The sequence below is a fragment of the Poecilia mexicana genome, unplaced genomic scaffold, assembly GCF_051168715.1.
Source record: "Poecilia mexicana isolate PSO_F unplaced genomic scaffold, ASM5116871v1 scaffold_3, whole genome shotgun sequence".
Lineage (NCBI taxonomy): Eukaryota > Metazoa > Chordata > Actinopteri > Cyprinodontiformes > Poeciliidae > Poecilia > Poecilia mexicana.
The window spans coordinates 5,602,577-5,627,845 of NW_028263372.1; the positions used below are offsets into that span (position 1 = coordinate 5,602,577).

The window sequence follows — 25,269 nt, forward strand, 5'->3', positions numbered from 1 at the left end:
GGATGCACTTTTTATTTTACAGTATTCTTTTGTTTGTTTGTTTGTCTGTGTGTGAGTGTGTGCATGTGTGTGTCTGTGTTTTAGCATTTCTAACCTTGTAAGGCCCATTTCTCCAACTAATACATATCTTCCGTGGACCCACTGGTCCAGCTGCCCTGACCCCGCTCCGGTTCTGGATTAGGGTTCAGGTTTTGGAATGTGGTGTGAATTTAGTTTATGTGGGCATGTACTGATAATGGTTAGGTTTATGGTAAGTGTCCGGGTTAGGCTCTAGAAATGAATGAAAATTGGATTAATGAAAAGTCAATGGAAAGTCCTTGTGACGAACCATGGGTGTGAGTGTGTGAGTGTGACAGTACAGATGCTTATTCTGGTGTTGGAACCGGTGATTAAAAATTGAAAGAGGCTGACAGAGTGGGGATTTTGGTGGATTCAGGTACGATCGATGGGCCACTCTCCCTGCTCATTGGTCTGGAGAGCGTTTGAGAACAGTCGTGTGTTGCTTGGGGTTTGTAACTTAAGTATTCATTACTGGCATTGTTAATCTTGAGCTCTATCCTGTTATGTTATCTTGAGTTAAGGCTAACTTATAATGAACTGGAAAGGACAGAAGGGTAAAATCACAAAACAAAGAAAATTCAGAGAGGAATAACCATTAAAAAGAGAAGATGACAACTGTTACTAACTCATGGCTTATCCACCAGCCAGGTGCTGCCTGTGTTCGATCTGTTTGGCCTCTGCCAGGGTAAGGAAATGTCTTCATTGGTCTTTTATCATTTTATAGACTATTAACTCCATAAGGGGAGAGCAGGAAAAGCCTCAGGGTGTGCTGAATGGTAAGACATGAAGTTTTACTTGGAAGCATGTAGCCCATGTGTTTGTTCATGTTCTCAAATATTCTACTGTGAAAATACATCAGGACACACTTTTTGTCAGGATTGTATGAGTTACTCACTACAGTACAGTACACACAGTGGACTATCTGGCATTGCAGAACCTCCTAACACCTGCTAGCAGGACTCTTAATAACCCAGTTTTATTCTGCACCATGCCTTGATGGCAGGCATTGGCTGGACAAGGTATTTACTAGAGGTGTGCCGATCGATCGGCCACTGATCATAATCGGCCAATTTCCGTGAAAAAGTGTATGATCGGTGATCGCCGATCACGGTCTCTTGTTGCTGATCACACAAACCGATCACCTGCATCTCATTTCGCAGCCTGCCTGTGCAGCTGGTCTCCTCTTTCCTTCACACTGCGCAAACGCGCAGCAACAAATCCTAAGCGATGAGAAACTATGACGCACTGACTGAATGGGGACGTTTGCGTGTTGCGGCGGAAAATTGAAGCACGTCAAAATGCATCAACATGACGAATCTGATATGGCATAAAAACAATGACATACTTGACGGAGTTTGGCTACATCGAGGCTCACTGCAGTAAAACAGACATATGGAGGATCAGATAGCAGGTAAAGCAGCGCACAGCTACAAACACTCACCCGGATTAGCATGACGGTCAGAAAGCTAAACAAAATTATTTAAGTCTTCGAGCTGCGATGTAAGACGCTGGTTCTGCTCTCACTGTTGAACCGCTGCTACGAGCTACAGGTAGTAATACAGACCGAGCCGCTTCTGCCCCACCTGGTAGTGACTCTTACACCGAACCTCTGCTTAAAGCTGCAGCATCTAACTTAAAATAATAAATTTTACATATGTATTAAAACTTTCGCTGTCCTAATATGAGACAAATAATCTCTGACAAAATAATCGATCTCCTCCCTGTTCTGCATAATCACTCCGCTCAGTCAGAAACAGCCACTCAGAACTAGCAGTAATCAGCTAGCCGCCATGCTGTCAGGAAGTTTTCATTCAGTAACTCTGGATTGTTTATTGTAATGGAACCTGTATTTGCCTTTGAATGTTAAGTTTTATACTTGAATTTTTTGGCAATGTTGAGAGGTTTTATTTTGACTCTTTGCATTATTTAGCCTCTTCAGAGCCTTCATATGTTTTCATTCTGTTAAAGATAGTATTAGCAATAGCAGTACAATTTGCACAATGCCTGTTTTGAATTTTTTTCTTGAAAAAAGTTATTAAAAACAAGTTTTTGTCTAAATTAAGGTGAATTCATGGTTCCTTTTTCCACATAATGTAACCGGTAGTGTTTATGATTAAAAAATAATAATTATATGATCGGTATCGGTGATCGGCCGTGATCGGCCCTCATGGGTGATCGGAATCGGAATCGGCAGGAAAAAACCTGATCGGCACATCTCTAGTATTTACCATCCATTTGAAAGGTATTATTATCCACAAGACAAAGACAGGCTGCATTTGAAGAGGTGCTGTAACCAGGAGGCATGGACTGATAATGAATGGCATCATGTGAGGTTCAGGTAAATATCTGATGATCATTACATGCACGAATGATCACATTGGGGGAGCAGGACCAATTGGCTGTCAATGTTGTGATGGGACTTTTAACAACATCAAAACATAAAGCCCTTCCACTCAGAAGGCATGGCTTTCTGTTCAGACTAAAGGTTAGAGTGATGGCAAGGAGGCCTTCCGGGTTCAAAGACTTGGAGCAGACTGTGGTCTGCTGGGGTACGTACTTTGTCTATAGGCTGATTTTATTTCCTATTCTTTGCAAAATAACTCGGTTTTCCCATTCTAACACAGAAAGGCTTTGATAAAAGGCAAGTTTTTGTTGTTCAGAGTGTGTTTAGAACTGTTGTTTTGTGAGAAAGTGAATCTCCATTTCATTCATTCATTCATTCATTCATTCATTCATTCATTCATTCAGTCACTCATTTTCAGCACATAGTGTTGCAATGTACCCATTGACCTGTACATAGACTTTTACCTGCTTGGTTTTGTTAAAACAAATAATGGTATTCATTTGTAATATATTATTATACATTAAACATTGTGAAACATCTGCTGATCAAATTCCTCTGTAATATTTAATAAGCTTGATCACTGTGATTAATACATTATGACCTCCAGAGCAGCTCTGACAGACGTTGCCAAACATGTACAGTCAGTGCTGAGTTAACTCGGCTGAGTCTTTTGAGTCATGAAATGTTAACACTATCAACTTTATTTAAAAACACATAGGAACCCAAACTTAGAGCCCCAAAAGAACCCGTCCACCATTAACAAACCGATCTGCTCATAGAGAGTGTGATCTTGCTCCCAGAAATCTTCCTGAGATTGTTCATTTGTTCACGTTCACATACACTTCTTCTATAAACAGGTTCTCCTTTGGCTTCTTATGTTTCCACCATGAACCCTCTGTGTTCATGCATGTGGGCGTGTGCAAGGTTGCTGGGGCTGATCTGTTTTAAAGAGACTCTTGCCATAATCAAAAACAATAACTGCTCAGAGTGTAAACTCTTCCAAATACCGCCCCACCTCCCCAAAAAACCCAACCCCCTTCCTCCTGACGCCCCCTACCCTCGCCTTGAAGTATGAAATAATATTCTGTGTGTGGGCCCCGGCCGAACACTGAGAACGCAAACATTTCACAATAAAGTTGTTTAAAGAAAGGCCTTGGCATAGATGGCTGGGAGATAGAGGACATGCTGCGTTAATTACAAGCCCCCGTTAAAATAAACTGCCGGTATAAAATATGAGTCTCTCCCTCGCCTATTCTTGGGGATTTGAACCTATAAAATATCAGCGAGGTGTGCACCTCAGATGTGCTGTTTGGAGACCAAACACAGCAGCAGCTTTCTGCTTGGAGATGGAGGGGGGAGGCAGACAGACACAAAGAGGAAGAATGAGGGGAATCAGGGCATGATCAGCGAAAAACACAACAGAGCTGTACGATCAACAAAGAAAGCAGTGTTTATTCTGCATTTAAAGACTTAGGAATCTTTCTCCCTGCCACTGCATGCCGTTCACTCAGAGGGAAAATAGCTAGTTAAGCGGCAGGTTTATTATTCTTCAAAGCCTGGACTGAAAAGTAATATGCTTTAAAGGCACAGTAAATGCATCGGTGTGCGCCTCCCGAGGCCTGTGTGCGTTTCAGCCTTTCCCCTCACCGAGCGCCGTGCCTGTGTGTGTGAAAGCGAGCGAGGGTTATATTGCAAAGAGAGAAGCCGAGAGTTGGATTATTTTTCCTGAAGTGTGGACTTAAGTTTCTGCTCTCTGTTCTGCTGCTGGGTGGCCCATTTGGCTTTATCCGTGTTAACATAAGAATGGAGGGGTGGCCAGGAGACGAGGGAGTGGAAGGAGGGGCCGGGTGGCTGGTTTAAATTATTCTTCGCCTCCGCCGCTGCATAGCAGGAGCTGTTGTTATCCACTTAGAACATCAGACGATTTGTTTCTTCTCCCTCTCTCCTGCTCTAAACCCCGTGGGCATCTTTATTCAGGACCTTGCGTACATTATCCCGTAATGCCTGTCCTGGCCAGGGTTTACGTCAGCTTGTCACCGCTACTGTATTCAGGAAAAAGAAGTCATAAGAAAAAAAAAATAAAAAAGGTTGTTTTTTGCAATCAGCTAAACAATATTAAACTTTTCTCTCCGTTTCGCTTAAAATAATAAAAAAAAATGTCCTCTGTAAGGAAAAATCCAAATCTCAAATATAAACCCTCCTGGCTGTAATCTAAGCTCAGTGACGAGGCTGTGACGCTCGCAGGCCCAGATGAGGAATGCAGTTATGAGAAGATGTTTGTATACATTCAGCTTGTGCCTCGGAGAGCAGCGTTGGTGGTGAAGCACAGCTTAAAGACATCTGGATGCGATGAAATGCCATTTGTCTAAACAATCAAGAATTCAACCGAAGCCACCCAACGTGCGCCGTGCTTATAGGACATACTTGTGCAACGGGCTGCAGCTGAGATGGAAATTGACAAATATTTTATTGTGACATTCTTCTGATTTTTTTTTTTCTTTTCTATCCCCCCATCGTTCAGCTGTAAACAAAGAGGGGAAAGCAGTAGAGGGAAAAAAATTACTTGATGACAAAACTAAGAAAAGTAAGCACATGTGGTTTGAGCTTAGTCTTCATTAGCATTTTTGGGAAAACTTACAATCCCCACTTTGGAGGACAGATGAAAGTTCATTTTGTAGATCTAAACAGTTTTAGTGGTTTTTATTACATGTTGCCCCTTTCCTACCATGTAATTAAACTCTTCTACAGCATTATTTTCTAATACAGTCTCTCTCTCTCTCTCTCTCTCTCTCTCTCTCTCTACATATATATATATATATATATATATATATATATATATATATATATATATATATATATATATATATATGGGGAAATGAAAGGGGAAAATGTGGGGAAAAGTTTTAAAGCGGAAGAAGAAGAGAAGAGTAGAGGGGAGAAATAAGGATACAGAAAATACAAATTATTCTAGAAATCTGTAGAAAGAGGTAAACAATGGAGAAACTATAGCAACAAACATATTCACATATACAATAATAAAAAATGAATATCAATATGCAAGTATGACATTTTCACTCTGGAACCTGGTCTTTGGTACATCATATGGTAGTTTTTTGCAAAGTAATTAATGACATCATTTAGTTGCTTTACCAATTTCCTTACTCAAAAGTTTCCAACAATATTAGTCAATCATGACTTTTTTATGCTTTAAGAGTCTCATAATGACATATGCTTACTTACTTCAAAGTAGAGTCACCTGTTAATAGCAGCCAGAAAGCACTCAAGAACAACTTTGTGGCAGTTTAACTGAGTAAAATCTTGAGACACTTCTGTTATTTAATGCTGATCTGATTACGTTGTTAAAAACAGAAGCCAAATGTGAAATAGCAGAAACCTGCTGGGATGGGGTTTTTGTGCACGCTCAAGACGCAAAACCGCTAGATAAACAAGCAGACAGAGGATGAGGCATTATCTGTCAAAAGAAATGCCACACCTTTTGATTTATTTTCCAATTAATTCCATTTAAACAAAAGGTCCAGGCAGTTGTGAAAGGCAAAGCTCTGACTTTGCCAGTGGTGTGTGTGTACGGCGGCGGCTGCGAAGGGGGCAGGCAAACATGACTGGGATAATAAGCGTCATGGAATCTAATCAAATTCCTAAGAGGAATTGATTGTTGTGAGGCAGCCGGTGCAGGAGTGGGGTTGACAATAAGCTGAAATTTAAGTGTTAATTTTTATGCTAATCCTCTGGCATCTCTGTGTGATGCAATTTGGTCCGGCAGCCCCCTCGACTTTGCACAGCAGATATGAAATTGTCCCGCGTACGTAGAAAATGTCAGCTTGCCAGACCCTGAAAGCTTGTAATTTATTAGGTATGTTTCTATTAGTATGTGTCACAGTTGTTAGAGAGCCACATGTGCAGGCAGGCAGTCGCTCCACCTCGTTCTCTACCCTCCCTCTCTTTCCACGCATCACACCTATTCTGCTCCTCTGTGCCAACTTCCTCAAATCGTCTCATCTCCATCTTTGTTTTTTCTGTCGTTTTTTTTTTTTTTTCCTCCTAAACTGGCATCTTATTCTCTAGCATGTCAACCAGAAGCCCACCACACAGACACAATGACACAAACACCAAGCGTGGCCTTAAAAGGGTCTCGGATCAGTGCCTGCTTCTATGGAGCCTTAATGTATTATCATATATCTGGTGGTCCTTGCCCCCTGGACAAAAGGCTATTTAATACAGTTTAATGACATTCTGTAGAATTCCTGTGAGTGTGTGTGTGTGCGTGTGTGTGTCTGTGTGTGGGCTAAAAGAGTAACAGAAGTAGGGAATTAAAAAGAAAATTATTCAGGATTCACTCATGCAAATATGCCAATATAAAATGTGCTACTCGTCATTCTTCTTGTTTTGCTCTTTCCTCTGGAAAAGTCGAGTCCAGTCCAATTTAATCACAAGTACGTTTAAAAACAACAACAGTAAACCAATGAATTGTGCACATAAAGGAACAGATGTTAAACAATAAAAGAATACACATTAAAACAACACAGTGCTAAAAGAAATACAATTAAAAAGAAGACAAATGTCAAAAGACTTTACAACTCAGTCTGGTTCAGATGCAAAACAGGAAGAATTTGTTCTTCAGCACAAAGTGTTGAGAACAAAAGGAAAAAATAATACACGGAAAGAACAGAGCAGTAGCAAGATGTTGCTACATTTACTTTTTTAATTCAACGTTACAAAATACTATAACAGAATAAAACACATAATTACTAAATGTTGCCATGAGCTAGCAGCATGCGAGAAGGCTGCCCTCCTGCAGGCCCCAGGACTGTGAAGATTGTTGTGCAGGAAGAGTTTCAAACAAGCAACCCTTCCCAGTCCACACAGATTTCCATAAAATGTGTTTTTGCCCACATAAAAATGTAAAAAGGCACCTATCCATTGTAGAATTTACAAAGTTTCTGTCACACTCTTAAGAAACCAAAGGTTGTGCTGCGGTCGAAGATGAAAAGAGTCAAACAACTGTAGGATTTTGTTATTTTTTAAAACTAGAATATTTTGTGCTATGGGGCTTTTATTAAATTGTTGAGCAAAAAAAAAATTACGGTTTTACAAATCTACAGTGTTTATATCTTTTATTTAGAAGCAGATTGCATTAGAAAAAAAAAAAAAAAACTTTAACAAAGCACTATCATATTTAGCCTTATTGTGGTTTCGATAGATGGAGACAGAAGTTTGAGAGAAAAAAACAGGTATGTTGGTCTATTTAAATTACTCCATTTCAAATATTTGATGTACTCTTGACAGTGGAAGATATGTAGCAGTTCAAGTTTAAATTCTTTTTTTTTTAAGTGGTCGCATTCATCGTTTTGGAAATCAAGTCTGCAAACAAGTCAAACACCAGCTCAACAGGCAGATGTCAAAGATACACACCTTGATGGAAGAGACAGATTTTTAACAACCACAAACTCCAGCTAAGTTAAATACACTTTTTAAAGAAAATCTGCCTTCTATCGAGTTCTGAAGCATTGATATGAGCTTCATAATTAGCTGTGCTCGTAGATGACTTCCATGTTTTCTTTACTCTCATCGTTTGCTGCCTGTTTGACTTAAAACAATCTTATCTTAAAGTGGGCAAAGTGAGATTTCCTCTTGTATTGATGCTGTTGGTATAGTTCAATGTCTATGTTTGTCGGTTAATGTGCTCAATGTCACAGTAGGCATATTTACTGTATTACCTTAAATTTTGTCAAAAGAACACATGCCAATGCATCTACTGCTTGTCATATATATGCTAACCATTTTTCTTGATAAAGTTTTCTTTAAAATAAAAAAAGTGAATGAATTCAAAAAATGAAAATGAAATGAAAATGAAAATGAATTCAGTGGGTGGCTAGCCTGCGTATGCTAGCTGGTAGCCTATCGATGCTTATGGACAACAGTGGGGTTAGCATGCTGTTGGTAGCCTCTTCAATGTGAATGCAAGTGAGTTGTATCTTTCTCATTTGACAAAGCCAGCTGCTTGGTCACCAATTACGAACTATCATTAATCAGTAATAAGTAGCTAGCCGCGGAATAGCTTCCTACAAGTGCGACATGGACTTAAACACAACAAACGACTCTAACACACTGTGTTCCAGCCCAACAATAATTTAAGCTGGAGAAATGTTACAATAATAAGTGCTTTTTTTTTAAACTTCCTTTTTTTTTAATCTAACTTGGTGTCAGAAGCTGCTCAGTCGTTAACACTTTCCTTTCTTAATGTTGCATTATAAATTCACATAATGAATCTTTTGTACACATATTTTTCTTGTTTCACATATATATGTGGGCTACACATCTGTGTTGCAGTTAAGTATACGTTCTTCAATCACTTGTACATCCTGGAGGATTCTAGTTACATTTAAAAGATGGGTATGAAAAATGAGAATTTGGTGAATTTGGGCCGTACGCTGTCTAACAAAATGACTTTCAAACTGAGAAAGAAACCAAAAACAATGGATTTTTTACTTTGTCTTTTTAGATTTTTTTCCCCACTTTATGTTGCAGCAGAATGTTAAGTCATTTTCTTCCTTATTTTTTAACACTGATGAAATTGCTATGTGCCCTGCCTGCACACTGAGTGGCTCTAGGAAAGCAGTCAAAAACTGTACTCAGCGGGCCCAGAAAACACACTGAAAGGTTTGGATGCAATTCACATATAGGTCAATTAAATGCAACAACATCTGCTCTCTCCCTACCATTTGCATATAGCATTCATATGTTAATGATGTCCCTTGTTCCCCCCCCACCTTTCTCAGCATGTGTGTATGTGCGTGTGCATGTTTGCGTGTGTTATTTGTTTCCCTCTTTATTTTCTGTACTTCCTACCCTCCTCCCAATTTATTTGTATCGCCCAACAAAAAGCGATGCTGAAAATTTGGATTCATATTTCCCTTTTTGGGGAAGATAAAAAAAAATACGTGATAAAGAGAAGGAGAGAGACGCCTGTCCTATTTTCACTTCCTCTCACTTAACGATTAAAGGGGAGGTTAGATTGGTGCCACAGTTGTTCCACTGCCATGCCCCTGATTTCTACAAGAAGCCCCTTTAACAGCAGAGAAGGCGAAGCCCCATCTCTTCCCCAAGCAGCCCTAACGCCTTATAAATCAATGATGACACAGATGGACTAGCGATAATCTATTTAGAATGCCTCACAGCAAATATTGTTGTGCAGATGATTAGATAGCCAGTTATTTTAACTCCCAAAACCTAATCTTCTGCTTCTTATAATGCCCTTCAGATTTCTTATCGTAATATTAAGTTTTATGTTTTGCTTCCTCGAAATGAATTTTGCAAAAATATGTATTTGCAAATGTAGAATTTTTGCTTGTGTATATGATGGATATGCGATTTGGTGACATGACCTGCTTTAGGAACAAAAGACCCCGTGTCTTCAAAGAGGGCGGAGGAGGACCTTTAGCACAATTGTATCTCGGGGGCATTTGTGTGCGCATTAACGTGTGTGTGTTAGACTAGTCTAGCGACACGAGGGGGGTTAATGGCAATCCGGGGTCCCTGCCCCTTTTCATGGTCGATGGGTCTCACTTTAGAGCGCTGGGGGCGAGGAGAAGGAAGAGAAAAGGAGGAGCTGGGAGGGGCGAGAAAGAACAGAGGAGGAGTGCAGAAATGAAGTGGAGGTTGTCAGACGTGGCAACTGCTCAGAGGCCCTGATAAATATAAGCCCTTATTGATCGGTGGAAAATGAAAGATCCCCGAGTGGCGTGCAGTATTTAGCTTCTTGTCTGCCTCGCGTCAGCGGTGGCCTTGCCTAGGAGGGATAGATTTTCAGCTGTGCCTCCGGGCACCGCAGCGCACCGGCTTTGATTTCATCTTTAACCTTTTTCTGCCGCGTTCCCTTGACCTCTGCAGCAGCGCTTACTGAATTTGTTAGATTTCCATCTTGACATTGATCCCCACCGCCACCTCATACTCGCCTCCCTTTCAACCTGTCGTCTTCCTAATGCTCCATCCCTCTTGTCCATTCTCTTCCTCTTCTCTCCCAGGTCTACGTTTCATTATCACCTCGTTTTCTAATCCTCCTCCTCCTCTGTGTCTCCCTCTAGGTGGCCATTCCAGTAAGCAGTAGTCGGTGAAGAGTGACAGCGAGAGGCCACTTGATCCCAACAGGTTGTGCACCAGTATGCAGGTGGTGTATTAAGGTCAGTTCACACCCCCTTAGCACGTAGAAAAACTTGACTTCACTTGGATTTTTTTTTTCCAAACCCTGTGTCTTATTTGCTTCTCACACTGTAAGTATAAAAGAACAAGACACATATACACACAGTTAAATGCACACATGCATTCACACATTCCAACTGTTCATCATTCACCCACCATTTAGTTTTATCCCCAAAGGCACTGTCTTAAACCAAAACACACACACACGCAGTCACACAGCTACAGTACACTGCTGTTATGTGCGCAGACAGAACTTGTAACAATCTGGATTGTGATAATCTATGATAATCATCCACCACATGCCACCTAAAAACGCACATGGGTGGCATTCAACACCCACACTGGCACATTGCTTCAGCGCGCCTCGCCTCCCTGTGCCGCTCTCCCCCAATGTCACTACCTCTCAGGTCAATGTCACCGCTCATGTCCTTATTTTTCTCCTTACGCGTGGAGGAGCCCGCTCTGTGACACACAGAAAAAAAGGAAGGAATCTCAAATATTTTATGTTTAGCATTAGTGTAACTGTGTCCCACTCGTATATCAAAGGATAGTTGAAGTGCAACAAGATCCAAGAAAACATGGATCTGTCCCTCACTCCTGAACAATGTCTCCTCCGTCTCTCTTTTTGTATTCTCTCCCTCTCTCCTCTCCTTTTGCTAGATGGATGATACAAAGCCAGCAACAGCTGTTGGCAGACAGGCCTGATATGAGAATAGCAGCATAGGATGAGCGGGCATTAAAAATTAATATGCTATTTAGCTTAGGTGTATTTTAGGTATTTGACATTTTCATGTCCGGGACAGACTAAATTTATTCATAGCTGAGAAAAAAAATAATAAAAATCTAAAAAAAAATCAGCGAGAATGAAGAATAGATGTGGGGAAACAAGACGAGGGGAGGTGGAGGCGGGGGGACACTAAGTGAAGGCCATTTTGGTTTTATGGTCACCCTGTTTCACTTTGCTTCCCACCACAGTCATCAATGTGTGTGTGTGTGTGTGTGTGTGTGTGCGTGCGTGTGCATGTGTGTGTGTGTGTGCGTGCGTTTGTTTGTAATACCTTGTGGGGACGATTTTCCTGACACATACTACGTTGTGGGGACCAATTGCTCCTTGTGGGGACCGGAGCCTGGTCCCCACATGGGGAAACCCTGTTTTTGGGTCAGGGGTCAGAGTTAGGGCTAAGGTATGAATTGAGTTTTGGTTAGGGTTAGGGTTAGGTATGTGATGGTTAGGGTTAGGAAAAGGGTAAAGGTAAGGATTAGGCTGTAGAAATGAATGGAAGTCAATGGAAAGTCCCCACAAAGATAGCAACACAAACATGTGTGTGTGTGTGTGTGTGCGTGTGTGTGTGTGCCCTGTATTTGATACATTGTAAGGGCTAGTTTTCTAACACATACTACGTTGTGAGGACTAACTACTCCTAATGGGGCCCAAAGCCTGGACCCCATAACAAGAACTGCTGTTTTTGGATTATATGTTAGTGTTAGGACTAAGGTGTGAACTGAGTTTAGGTTAGGGTTAAGCTTAGGCATGTACAGGTAATGGTTTCAGGTAAAGGTCAAGTTCAGACTATAGAAATTAATGAAAAATGAATGGAAGTGTGTGGATGTGTGTATTACATGTCTGCTGCATCACAGAGATGTTTTAGCCTAAATCTTCACTATGAATGAGCAGAACCTCGACATTTAAAGTGATGTGTTGAAATTAAATTTTGTGGTAATTTTTCCCCAGTACAATAAAGCACTTTCGAAAAAAAGTGAAACTAAGCAAAAATCAGCCTTACCTGAGACAACTTCTTATGTGGATGCTGAAGGACCAACGCAACATGAAGAATGTGAGGTCAAGCAACCCAGTCTGATAATGTCATGATAGATTCTGCATGTTATACGAGATGATGAAATCTAATTCAGACTCTACAAAAAACATAAAGAAATGAGTCTTTTTGGTTTATCGCCGATTAGAAGCTCAGAAGAAGATGCCAACTTTAGCATCGTTAACAGCGAACAATTAGCCAGTCTCACTATTCCAACTGTGCCTATTAATCTTTTATATCTCGTCTAGCACAATTTTGTTTTTCTACCAGACACCCAAAATGCTGTCACAAGAATGATTTATTATTTATAGCTGGTGAAGACTTCTTTAATGTTTTCAACGCCGAGTGTTTTCAGCCAGACGGGTGAGAAGTCTAACTGTTAACTCCATCAACACAGAATGACTTCATTCTTTACTTTAAAGAAAAAAAAAAACAAACATCCAACATGGATGCAATACTGTCAAGTTTGGGGATCATAATTTATTATCCAACGACCAAGTGTCAAGCAAACATGTTACTCTTACCTGCCACCAGTACCTGTGAGCCTACAGGTAGTGGGCCGATGTGTGGGTAGGTTCCCCCAGTCTGCCACAGCTGACTGGAGATTTGAGAAGACAGGGTTAAACATGAGGACTTAGAGAAAAGTAAGAAGTTGGTGGCAATAGTAGCTTCTCTAGTGGCTTCATCTAGGAGAGTAACACATCTCAGCAGATAAACTTTGAAAAAGGTTTTTAAGATGAAAGAGAGCACGTACATTTGTAGTCACAATAAAAACTCGTAGAGTAAGAAAGAAATGGGGTTAAACGCTGAAAGATTGGGTCAAGTGCATCATCTACGGAGGGAGAATGTTAAGTTGTTGGCAGCGAAGTCACAGCCGATGGCTCCCTCCAGGAAGGTGTCACAGCGAATCAGAACACCAGACCTGATGTAGCTTCCACATTATAGCAAGTTTTAAGCCTAGTTTCATACAGCAAGTTTATTTGTATTGTCCACTTCAGCAACAGAGCAATTCAAAGTTCTTCACATAAAGAAACGTAGACGGGTGTCTGCTTCACGGACTACCATTGGGAGCTGGTTCCACAGGAGAGGAGCCTAATGAACTACAGGATCTGCCTCCCATTCTACTTTGAGAACCTCTACGGACCACCAATAAACCTGCAGTGTGAGAGCGGAGTGCTCTGCCAGGAATATGTGGAACAATCAGATCTCTGATGTGTGATGGAGTTTGCTTATTGAGGGCTTTATATGTGAGAAGGAGAATCTGAAATTCTATTCTGGATTTCACAGAGCCAATGGAAGTTAGCTAAAACAGTAGAAATATGATCTCTCTTTCATTTCCATCAGAACTTTGTTCGCTGCAGCGCTTTGGATCAGCTGAAGGCTTTAACTACATTTTGTGGACTTACTGAGAGTAAATATTTACAGTAGCCCAGCTTCAAAGTAACAAATGTACAGAATAGCTTTTCAGTGTCTCTCTGGGCAGGATATATCTAATTTTGACAATATTCTGAAAAAGAGAGAAAGACATTTTAGAAACCATTGACCCTATCTTGGTAAAAAAAAATGGCACCAAAGTTCTTGACTGTATGACTGTAGGCCAATATATTGTCATCCACATTAAGTGACTGACTGTGCAGTTTCTGTCCTCTTAGAATTTAGAAGCAAAGAAAAAAAAACCATCCAGGCATTTATGTCTTAAGACATGCCTGTAATCTACTTGGATTAATTGGATTAATCAGAATGTATTTGTGAACTTAGCTGAGTATCATCAGCATAACAATATTTAAATGGAGATTGAGAGGTGCAGAATTAACCAGTTTAAAAAACAAAAATTCCTATTTACATAATGCAGTGATGTGGTGCAGAAGGTAAACATATAAGTGACCCAAGTATGTCTCTGTTCTGTCTTTTAAAATTACAAATGAACATTTTTGAATATTTGTTTACTTAAGATGTCTGTTTTTGTCTGGTTAAAGCATTGGAAGCTCATTTCTAGTTCCCACAGAATCAATATCTATAGTTTCTTTCAATAACCTGTCGCTGCTGGATCCTCAGGCAGCACTTCAACTCCATCTGATAGTCTAATGAAAATGGCACAAAATGAAAATTATTCTTGCAAGCTGATACTGATTGTGCATGTTTATCTTCTTTATTGTTGGCACAAGAGTCAAAGAAATGTAATTAAGTGAAAGGTCTCTGTCATGTTCACACCACATTTGTGTCGTTTGCTAAATGACAGAGGAGATTAAAGGACTAGCTCCAACTTTTTGGGGACACATGGTGTATTTCCCATGCTATTCTGCTGGGTTTTATTAATACATGTTAACCAATAAACTTGTTTTGTTGGTTTTATTAAAATATTAATTGTACTTTTCTTTTTTAACACAAACAGATAAAATGTATTGTTTTACAAAATCTTTTTTTCTGCAAATACATTAATTTAAACACTATGAAAGATACTGTTACAGCTGTAAACAACAGCTTACCACCATGAAGAAAAGCTTTCATAGAACCGTGTTATGACAGCTGCTATGCATAGAGTAATTTTCTGGCAATTAGAATGAATTGTTTGGCAATCAGAAATTTGTGATTTTGATTCCAGTTCTCTCTGCTACATGTCATGGGGTGCTCATGGGATGAGTTGTCTACATGTTGTGTATTATTGTATCACTGTGCGAATGCTTTTGAGTGTAGGTGAATGTGACTTGTTGTGTAAGTGCAACTTTACAATATATAACTACCTTTGAAAAATGTACCAGAAAAAATTCAACCCAGACTCAGGAAATAATAGCCAAATAGTTCAGTCTCAGTTATTGCTGGGTTTCAGTCACGTGACCCAGATGACGCACGAAATTCAGATGGAGGTCCGGAAGGGGATTTCTCCGGTTCAAAACAAAGCAAAATTGATCACAACGAGTAACTAATGCCCTAAGTAGGCTGGAACAGCTGAGGTATCTCGACAAAATACACATATATTTAGGATATTATCTCGGTAAAAAAAAGACTTCTCTTATAATCTTGAGGATTTACCCGCATCGAGGCGATCCACATAACTAGTTAGTTATGTGGAGCTGGAGCTGCAGACCTCATATTATACGACGAGCCAGAAGAAAGCTTTCAAAAGCCTGGAGAATACAATCATTTAGTTTCAAGTTGGGTCAAATTTAGCAACAGCTCACAGTGACTGTATGGCTGGATAGGTTATATTTAATTTATTTAGCTTTTTTTTTTATTTTTATTTTTTTAGCATTAAAGTCCCACTGAATAAACATTAAGTTTTCTTTCCGTGACTTGGCACTGAGTTAGCTGCTAACAACATTAGCACTCTGAGGACAACCACTCTAGGGCATAAAAATAATATATCTTACCTTGCATATGAATGCTTGTCTTTCTAAGTAACTGTCCAATAAAACATCTGAAAATACAATTTAAACAATGTGATCGTTACCTGTTAGAAAGTGGCGCTGCAAACTCTGGCGTTACGTTTCCGCACCTCCTGCTTTTAGCTGTAGATTGTTGATCCACTTTTCTCCTCTTTTTTCACTAAGTTTTTTAAAATGAACTCTTTTGTGACCAACTACCTTCTCAAACACAAAAATAACGTTTATTTTTCTCTCTATTAGAACAGTTGGAGAAACCGTAAACCGTAAGGCCTGCTCTGTTTGGAACTGTTTTAAGCATCAACGATACAAAAACACCATGAAATACATAACAGAATAATATTCTGATTGTTTACCTAAGCTCATTTTCACTGCCCTTACACAACCTGGTCATCCTTAAGAATCAGGGAAATTCGGATGATGGAGGGAAGCTTAGTGCAGTCATAGAAGATTTTCCCTAATGGCAGTGTTGATAGAGAGTTGAGCTACAACTAGAATCTTCTTCTCAGTTCCAGGATGCTCTCCCGATTGTGGAAACGAATGTGGTTCTCTTCAGTTAGCAGGATACGGCGTATGTGTGACACACGTTAGGCATTCTCTTAGCGTTGGCCTGGAATGAGCTTTGCTCGTTGCTGCAGCAGCAATGACGTCGGTTCATCTAGCACAGCGTTGAGGAAGCTGTGCTTCTCTTCAGTCCTTCAAGCACAACAAATGAGAATTATGTCAGAAAAGGAAGTGGATATTTGTTTTGATTTCTAGGTGTAAAGTAAGTGTTGAGTGAGGTCACCGTTTCCACCACAAGGTGGGTCACACTTTTTGGCTCTTTACTCCCCAATCCTTCACTCACTTTAGCTTCAGTTTAGCTTCTTTAGTCAGCTAAATTGTAAATGGAGACTACTTACATGCTATATATCTAAATGCAAATAAAGTCTTACAACACTTCACCACAATTTCGAAACCTGGTAGTGGGAAATTGCAGCTTGAGTTTATAACATGACGAATGTGGAAAAGTTTAAGAAGTGTGTTTACATTTGTGAGGCAATGTATACATTATTGTTTGCATATATTTGATCCAAGAATTCCTCTGAAGGCAATAATATTAGTGAATGAGCCCATATGAAATATAACCACTGTGGATGAGCCTCAAATGTGTCACAGGTGTGACAATAATACATTGCCGTCTCTCCATTAGTCATCTTCCACCTCTTCCCAGCTGTTCCCCTAATTTCTCACTATTGCTGAACTTTACTCTTTCTTTGCTGTTTTCACATGTTCTCCCGCCTCATTCGCTCCATCTACATTACTTCCACAGTCGGTAGAAATGTTCCTGCTGCAGCGCGGCACTGTATATACGCTGACTGTTATTACCTTGGGGAACGTTTAGCAGCTCTGTGTTTAACACCATAACCTCCACTACATCAGCAGTGGCAACCCGGGGAAAGAAAAAAAAAAAAACTAGAAGGTGGAAACCAGAGATGGCTCGTGTTAGGCGAGCAGCCGACTGATCGCCACAATAAAGACGACAGGAGGGAACAAGAGAGAGGGAGAGAGAGCGCGGGAGGGAGACCAAACAAGTCTACTTTATTTCAACCCACTGGATGATCAGCGCTTCTTAAGGGTTGGGATAATTTCTTACGATATCTCTCACTACAAAGTAAACAGAAATCAAAGCCCTTCATGCTTCAAGACAGAAGCACTAAATGAAAGCAGCTATCTTAACAACCTCATTCATTTCTGCTCTTTTTTCCCCCTCATGTGGTCCATTGATTTCACATAACTAGTGTTAAGTGAAACTATTTTAGTACAATGGATCCACTTGACTTTGTGTCTGTAAGCTAGGCTGCCTTCAGCTTCAAGTACAGTCAAGTAAAACTACTAACAATCATGCTTGCTGGATTAAAAATTAAATAGTCAATTTGAAACATCAAGCAAAGCTTTTTTTTTTTGTCTCTCTCTCCCTGTGAGTTGGTGCCAGTTTCTGTGGCGGTGTGATTTTCAAAGTGTCACAACAGCCTGTGTGCCTTTGAGGCTAAAACCTCTTGGCAGATGTCACTCCCTGTCATTCAAATTCCACCACCCAGCCCCTGACCAGCATATTGTACCCATCAACCGGCTCCCGTTCCAGTCAGCACCCATCACAGGATGTCCCCCATTCAAACCCTCTCTTGGTTTTTAGGGGACTTGGAGCATCTTGAAATAAATTAGATCTAACAAAGGAATCAAAGCACTGGTCTTGTCCTTTTTAGATTTTAGAGTGTTTGAGAGAACTGGAATGTTTGAACCAAAGCTCCAGGAACCATTTTTCAGAAACTAGAGTAGATTTCTGGGGGCATTTTTCACTCGCCGTACGTTTCCTTTGCATCTGCGAGAATATATACAAAGAAATATGACATTTGTTTCTCAGAAACTTAAAATTTCTGCTTAGAACCAAATCTTAGCTTCTTTTTTAAAGTTTTAAAACAAATAAAATCCAGAGACTTTGAAATTTGTAGTGACTTTATTTAACACATTAGTTAGAATACCTGTAACAGCATCAATACTAGTTTTTTTGTTTTGTTTGTTTTTCTGCTCACAGCTTTGTTCCTCTCCCACATGCAGTGGTTGATCAAAATGTCTGCTAACTCTCCCACAGTAGAACGAGGGACCTGCTCAGCATCGACAGTGGAAACACTCAAGGGCGTTAGCCTGGGTAAAGAATAATGTTCCTGGAAATGAAGCTAGGGGTTGCATTGTCGATGCACACCTATATTTCCACTTGCAACATTCCCATTTCCCTCATTTAGTTTTTTCATGCTATATTTCCTGGTAAAAACTGTAAAAATGGAAAACAATGAATGAGCTGAAGACTAAAATCTATTGCAAATGTTCACAAAGGGCTAAAGAAAATAACTTCCAGCAAATTAGCAACAAGAAGCCTGATCCCCCTTGTGTTCTGTCTCCCCGTCCCCCCCTGCTGCCCCCCAGTTGTGGCACCGCTCGCCTTCCTTGGCAAGTTTCCTGAATTAAACTGCTGGCTTCCTGTTCTTTTATATGCACGGCCACATCTGGGGAGCCCGCTCACAGGGCCCCGCCGCTTAATAACAATCACCTTCCCTTTCACTCGGCCCTGATTGTTTCTAATTCGCCCTGACAGATAGTAGCTGACAAGCCGCCTGCGCCTCCCTCCCTCCGTGACCTGAGCTCACTCAGCACACTTATAAGGCCTGTCATTTTTAATATTTGATTTTCACTTCGTAAAAAGTTATGTGTTTTAGAGCTGCCACAGACACCCCGCCCCCCGGATCACATGATGAAATCACTATTTGACTGAAGCAATGTCCAATGGCCACTTCTCCCTCCTCGCCCTCCCCACAGCAGCTTTAGTTGATCTGCCTTGTTTTTTGAAGCTTCATCTCCAGATCTCGTCTTCCTCGTATTTCATTGTTTGCTTATCTTTCTGCCCTTTTCATTTCGAAAGTTTTTTTTTGTTTTTATGTCTTGTTAGCCCCCTCCCTACCTGATTAGATTTTTAGTTTTTTCGCATTATGAAAAGAAGGCATCTAAACCCAGATTTTTGTCCAGCTGCAAACTTAAAAGCTTCAGCTTTAAGGATGGTTGTAGGTATCAAAAAATTACCACTTTTCATCCATCACAGGCTTCCAGCATTATTTGCTTTCCATTGATTCCCATTAAAGAGATATGGAGGCATGTGAAATGCATATCAGGTAGGCTGATCATTAAATGAAAGGATGGATTCATTGACATCTTGACGGATGACATTTTGCCGTGCGATCCATAAAGTCCTTCAATAAAAATATAATTTGGAGCTTAAGACAAAGAAAAAAAATGGTTGGAGGGGGCAGGGGGGAGGGAGAAAAGCACAGAATGATTGGATAATGTATGCATGGATGAACCACAGAATGCCGCTGAAGAAATGTCAAAATAACATCCATCTTGTGTTTTAAGCATTGATTTGACCGCACACCGACTCTGCAAACACGTCCGTTCTGTCTTTGGACTCGGCTTTGTGCTGCGCCCAAGCAACGTTGAACAAATGTTTCAATCCCCCCACCCTCCCACCCCTTAACCCGCCAGTGCCGCACTTCGATATCGGGACACTGAGGTGCCCGGGGCGCACCCACTGCCGTTCTCGTCTTTACCCGACGACAAAAACACAACTAATTGGAGTACCACTGCATGTTTTCACTAAAGGCAAAAATTTAATTACATTTGAGCTGGGAATGAGTATTTTGGGAATGTCTGTGTGTTCATTCAAACAAATGGAGCGAATGAAAAGCAATATTTGTTTTGCTTTGATTAACAAACGGGCAGGGTAATTTGTCAAGGAGGAAAAAAGAAGAGTGGGGGCAGAAAATCCTGTTTAACCCCCAGCTTTCCAGTGGCGAACCCGTTTCACCCTCACACACACGCACACACCTACACACATTCACTCCATCCCTCCTTCAACATCTTCCTCTGTCTCGACACACAACTTTTGCTTCCGGCTTTGGGACTGACCTGCTCTTTTTTTTGCCCTCTTTTCCTATTTTCATTTGCCCATCTTTTCCCCTGTAGTGGCTGCTTTGTGGACCTCCTGTTCATAAATGCTTTATTAATAACTCAGTGAATAATGTAAAGAGTATTGTTTTCTCCAAGGTTGTATTAATAAACATGAATGAATTTATTTCTCTTCACCAAAGCATGATTAATGCACATTAATGTCTGGATATTGCTCAGTCTGCCCTGCATCACCAAGCACGCATCAGCCCCATCCCCACACTGCCTCTGCCACCAAAAAAAAGAGAGAGAGAAGAAGACAACCTATCAATGTTAAATATTTATGGCATAATATTAATGGTTTTGTAAAGAAAATAACACGTTATTAATCCACTGATTAACAACTGATTAACCTTTTTTATTAAACACGTGATCCGTGCATCATCGACTCAGGATACGTCGACTGACTGCACTGCAGAATAATTATTTTGGTGTCTTTTCTAATTGCAAAACTCGCATGGCTGAGCTATGTGCATGTCTACGGGTATTTCTTTTTCTCTCGCCTTGACACGTGCACGGAGGCGAGACCCGCGCGTGTGCACGCAGTGTAAAATGTATACATCTGAGGCGGACAGAGGGGGACAATAACACATGCAAACATAAAATGGCAAATTCTTTAACTCTGAGGGGGAACAAGCACAGGCGCCCAAATTTAGCAGCCGATCTCTTTAAAACAATGGGATTTAATTCACATATCCGTTTATTCTGCAGTCACTGGCATGGGATGGGAAAGTGGAGTGAAAACACAGCTGAAGGACAAAACATTTTCCCTTTTCCCTCCCTCTCTTTTTGCCTCTGCTCATCTCAGAGCTATTGTCTGTGTATTTTTAGTTCCCGTCAACCAAAAGACAATTATGTTTTCTTACGTAGTGGAGCTGACCTCAAGTTGCAATGACAGATTAGAACGGCATGTGAATCAGTGTAGTAAATGCAGAGTGAATTATGCCTTACTCTGATGTTGCATGAAGTTGATCAAATGCATCAGAGCTGGAAGAGGCAAACTTTAAAAAGCCAACTTTGAGCCTCTTATTTGAAAAATCTGTTAGGGAAGACTTTTTATTTAAAACATTTAATTGTACTCTATTGTTGTATTTACAACAATAAAATTAGATTTTGTAAACTTAGTGCATATTTAGTGTCTCTACTTTAAAGGGGGAAACAACAAGTAACCATTAAATTGAAAGCTTTTATAGTGAGCAGATTTGATAACTTTGCTCTTTTCTTCTATAACTTCTCACATTTGTTTTTTATGTCTCTTCAGTCATATTTTTATTTTACTTTTTAAAGCCTACATTTTAGTACCACTAAGAACTCTTTGTTGTTTTAATTAAATTTTTCATTTATATTTTAAACCCATCTAATTTTGTACAGTTCCTCTTTTACAAAACGCCTAAAGCTAGAATTTAAACCGTCTCTTTGATCTGATCTGATCTTTAACTTTAAGCAATTACGAGACACGGTGGCAAAACTGTGTAACGGTTTTGCCACCGTATGTGGCAGTATATGGGAGCAGTATGTGAGCTGCTCCCACATACTCAGGGGTACTGTTTGTGTTCAGTGTACTGATTGCTTACAGTACACAGGGCTAGTATCCAAATGGACACTAGCAAGTTTGATGAGCAATTTTATTCTCCAGGGTGGCCACTGCTCACCTATCAGCGCTGCTCACTACACCTTCTTGTGGCTGGTTGCACTGACTTTAAATATCAGCTCAGTGTTGCATCCAAACTGATGCAACCATGATTTCCTGCTGAGCAGTTTCCTGTGCGAGTCAGTGCGCTTTGAGTCCACTTTGAGTCCACCTTGTGTATGCGTGAACCTCCAAAGAGAGAAACAACATGAAACTGCTGCTGCACATGCTACACAACAAGTTACTAGCTAACCAAAGAGTGTGAGTTTAAGTTGATGCCACAACTTTCTATCAGATGTATTCTATCAACATTGATCATGTGATATATAGATATGGTTATTGTTTTATGGCCCAGCCCTACTGTGCAACATGCAGGTCCAACTGGCTTCCAGATGTGATGGGATATGTTCAATCAATCAATCAATCAATCAATCAATCAATCAATCAATCAATCAATCAATCAATCAATCAATCAATCAAATTTTAGTTGTATAGCACATTTCAGCAGCAAGGCATTTCAAGGTGCTTTACATAATTAAAAAACAAAATAAAAACAGCATGTGACATTGAATAAACAGTAAGAAAGAGAAAGAGATTTTGGAAAAAGAAAAAAAGAAAAAGATAAAAAAAAAGATAAAAACATACTTTTGTTACGGAATTTAAGCACCTGTCGTCACCCGACTCTGCTGTCCGTTTAACACGGGTATTATCCAGGCCCCGTCGCCTAACAAGACAAGGTCTCCAACCTTGCAGCACCAGGCTCCGTCCACCTATCACGCAAATTTTTGCGCTAGGACTTCGCCGTCCTACACGGATTTTTGTGCACTATTTTTACCTGTTAGTCTAGAATTTACAGGATTTTTCTGTGCGCGCAATGACCCTCAATCACTCGCCACTTTTACATAAATAGATAAAAAGTAAAGATAAAAACATTAAAAACATCGAAGACATCAAAAACCCACACTCTAACCCTAATTTAGCCATAAGCAACTCTAAACAGGTGGGTTTTAAGTTGAAATGTAAAGGCACCCAGTGTTTCAGCTGTTTTACAGTTTTCTGGAAGTTTGTTCCGAATATGTGGTGCATAGAAACTGAATGCTGCTTCTCCTTGTTTGGTTCTGGTTCTGGCAATGCAGAGCAGACCAGAACCAGAAGATCTGAGGGGTCTAGACAGTTGGTACAGCGATAAAAGATCTTTAATGTTTTTGCTAAACTGTTCAGTGATTTATAAACTAACAACAGTATTTTAAAGTCTATTCTTTGAGCTACAGGGAGCCAGTGTAGGGACTTTAAAACTGGTGTACTGTATCTGTTAAGGGCCTGTGGGCTGAGAGGTGAGGTACACTAGTTATGTTGACAGAACAACCATCATTTTAGCAACACAGAGATGAACAAGACAGGCATCCATGCATGTGGACAACCACAGTTTAACCTTGAATTTATGTTTTGGGCTATTGGGGGAAGTTGAAGTACCCCCCCAAAAAAACAAACAAACAAAAAAAAAAACACTAGACCGAAGGACCTTTGAATTTCTTGTTCTCATTGCAAGACATCAAGGCTTCTAACTAGAACCACTGATCCTCTTCAAAGCCAAAGGCAAAACAAAAAAGATATCACCACTTAATTATACATACAAGATTTGATTTGTTTTGTAATGTTTCCTTAAGCACTGATCACGTTGAGGCTGAGTGTTATTTGACTGTCCCAGAAGTCCTGATAAGACTGGGATGGATTGTGTTCACTGTTGTCGTTCCCTTCTCAGTTTGCACCTGACTGTTCTTCATATACACCTCATCTTTTTCTTTTCCTATCATCAGAATAAATTAGTCTGATACAAAAATACACGTAGACATATGGCTTGGCCCAGTTTATAATGTGTCGGGTTCAGTTTTTGGTCATTCCATTCAAGATTTTGAGTGCATGTGTGTGTGCCTGCGTGCGTGCGTGCGTGCGTGCGTGCGTGCGTGCGTGCGTGCGTGCGTGCGTGTGTGTGTGTGTGTGTATGTGGGTAGATCATACGTGTGCCGCATTTCAGGCCTTCTTGGGAAGTGGAGGGTATTTATAGATTAGATCACACATGTAGAATTCATCCTAATTAATAAGCATCACATGTAGTCAGGTCTACATTCACCTGTTCTCCAAAGTTACCCAAAGAAAAGAACCTTTGGCCTCAAACAGGCTTTCTTCATTCAGTAAAGATACAAAATTATCTGTGAGTATTTATTAATTACTTGGGGATTGCTAAGTAGCTATGATTGTGCTGTCACTGTACTGGATGCTGACTCTGCACTAACTACTGAGAATGGCTATGCAAAGTGTTTGCAGAAGTGCAACTTAGGAAGCAATATTTTCTATTTTTTTATTAAGTCATTTTTTGAATCTCACAGATGCTTTCACAAGTTTCTTTGCTATCTGTTCTGCTAGACTTAAACACAACCTCCTGGATGGCCTGGTAAGTTGTAACATAGTCCTGAGGAGGTACAAAGTCAGACACAAGCAGCACTCAAATGTAATCGCAGGGCAAGTGTCAAGATGAGAATGAGAGGACTGACATGAACACCTCACTGTCTTAACAAGTGCTGGCCAAAGTTCAAAAGCTGTTTACTCTGAAGAAACGCATCACCAGCTGTCAAAAAGGTTGGCTTGACGATGCTTACAGAGTAACAGACAAGTGGATGAAATCCATAGCAGTACCTGATTTGGTACACTTCCAACTCTAGTGGGTGCTACAATAAGGAAATATTCATTTTATAAGATGAGCTCCATCTCATCCGTCAGTTTTCTATACTTGCTTGTCTTTGCAGAGTCATAGGGTGGAGGTGATATTGGGCGACAGGTGGAGTTGACCCTTAACATATCATCATTCCATCACAATTTTTAAATATTCAGTTGACCTAACCGTTCTGTTTTTAGAATATGGAGGACGCACCCAGGGAGAATACACACATGCACAGTGTGAACATAAAACACAACACAGAAAGACTCCAGGATCGGATTTGAACCACAACCTTCTGGCTGCAAGGCAACAGTGCTACTAACTGGACCACCTTGCAAGCCACTATTGGCTCATTGCAATTTCATATTTAGCATATTCAATATTCAATTGATACTGGGGTAACAAGTGGTGAAAGTGGGTAGGACTGAGAGCAAACGACTTTTGTAAATGACTAAATAATGATAGTTCATCCTACTGAGCTGAAATTTACAGAACACATTCCTTAGATGGAGAAAAACATGTTTTGAAAGTGTAAACTCGAAGTCTCTAAAGAAGCATTTTTATCAGCCGTT

The 25,269-nt window shown here is 40.3% G+C and overlaps 1 protein-coding gene across 2 annotated transcripts in view; it reads left to right on the plus strand.

Annotated features, from left to right (window-relative positions):
• znf536 (zinc finger protein 536) overlaps positions 1 to 25,269 on the plus strand; it is a 237,467-nt gene that overhangs the window by 84,435 nt on the left and 127,763 nt on the right. For both annotated transcript variants that reach the window (XM_088004102.1, XM_088004103.1), the window contains exon 5: positions 10,507 to 10,602. The gene's annotated coding sequence lies outside the window, so the exon portion shown is untranslated. The remainder of the gene's footprint in view (positions 1 to 10,506; positions 10,603 to 25,269) is intronic.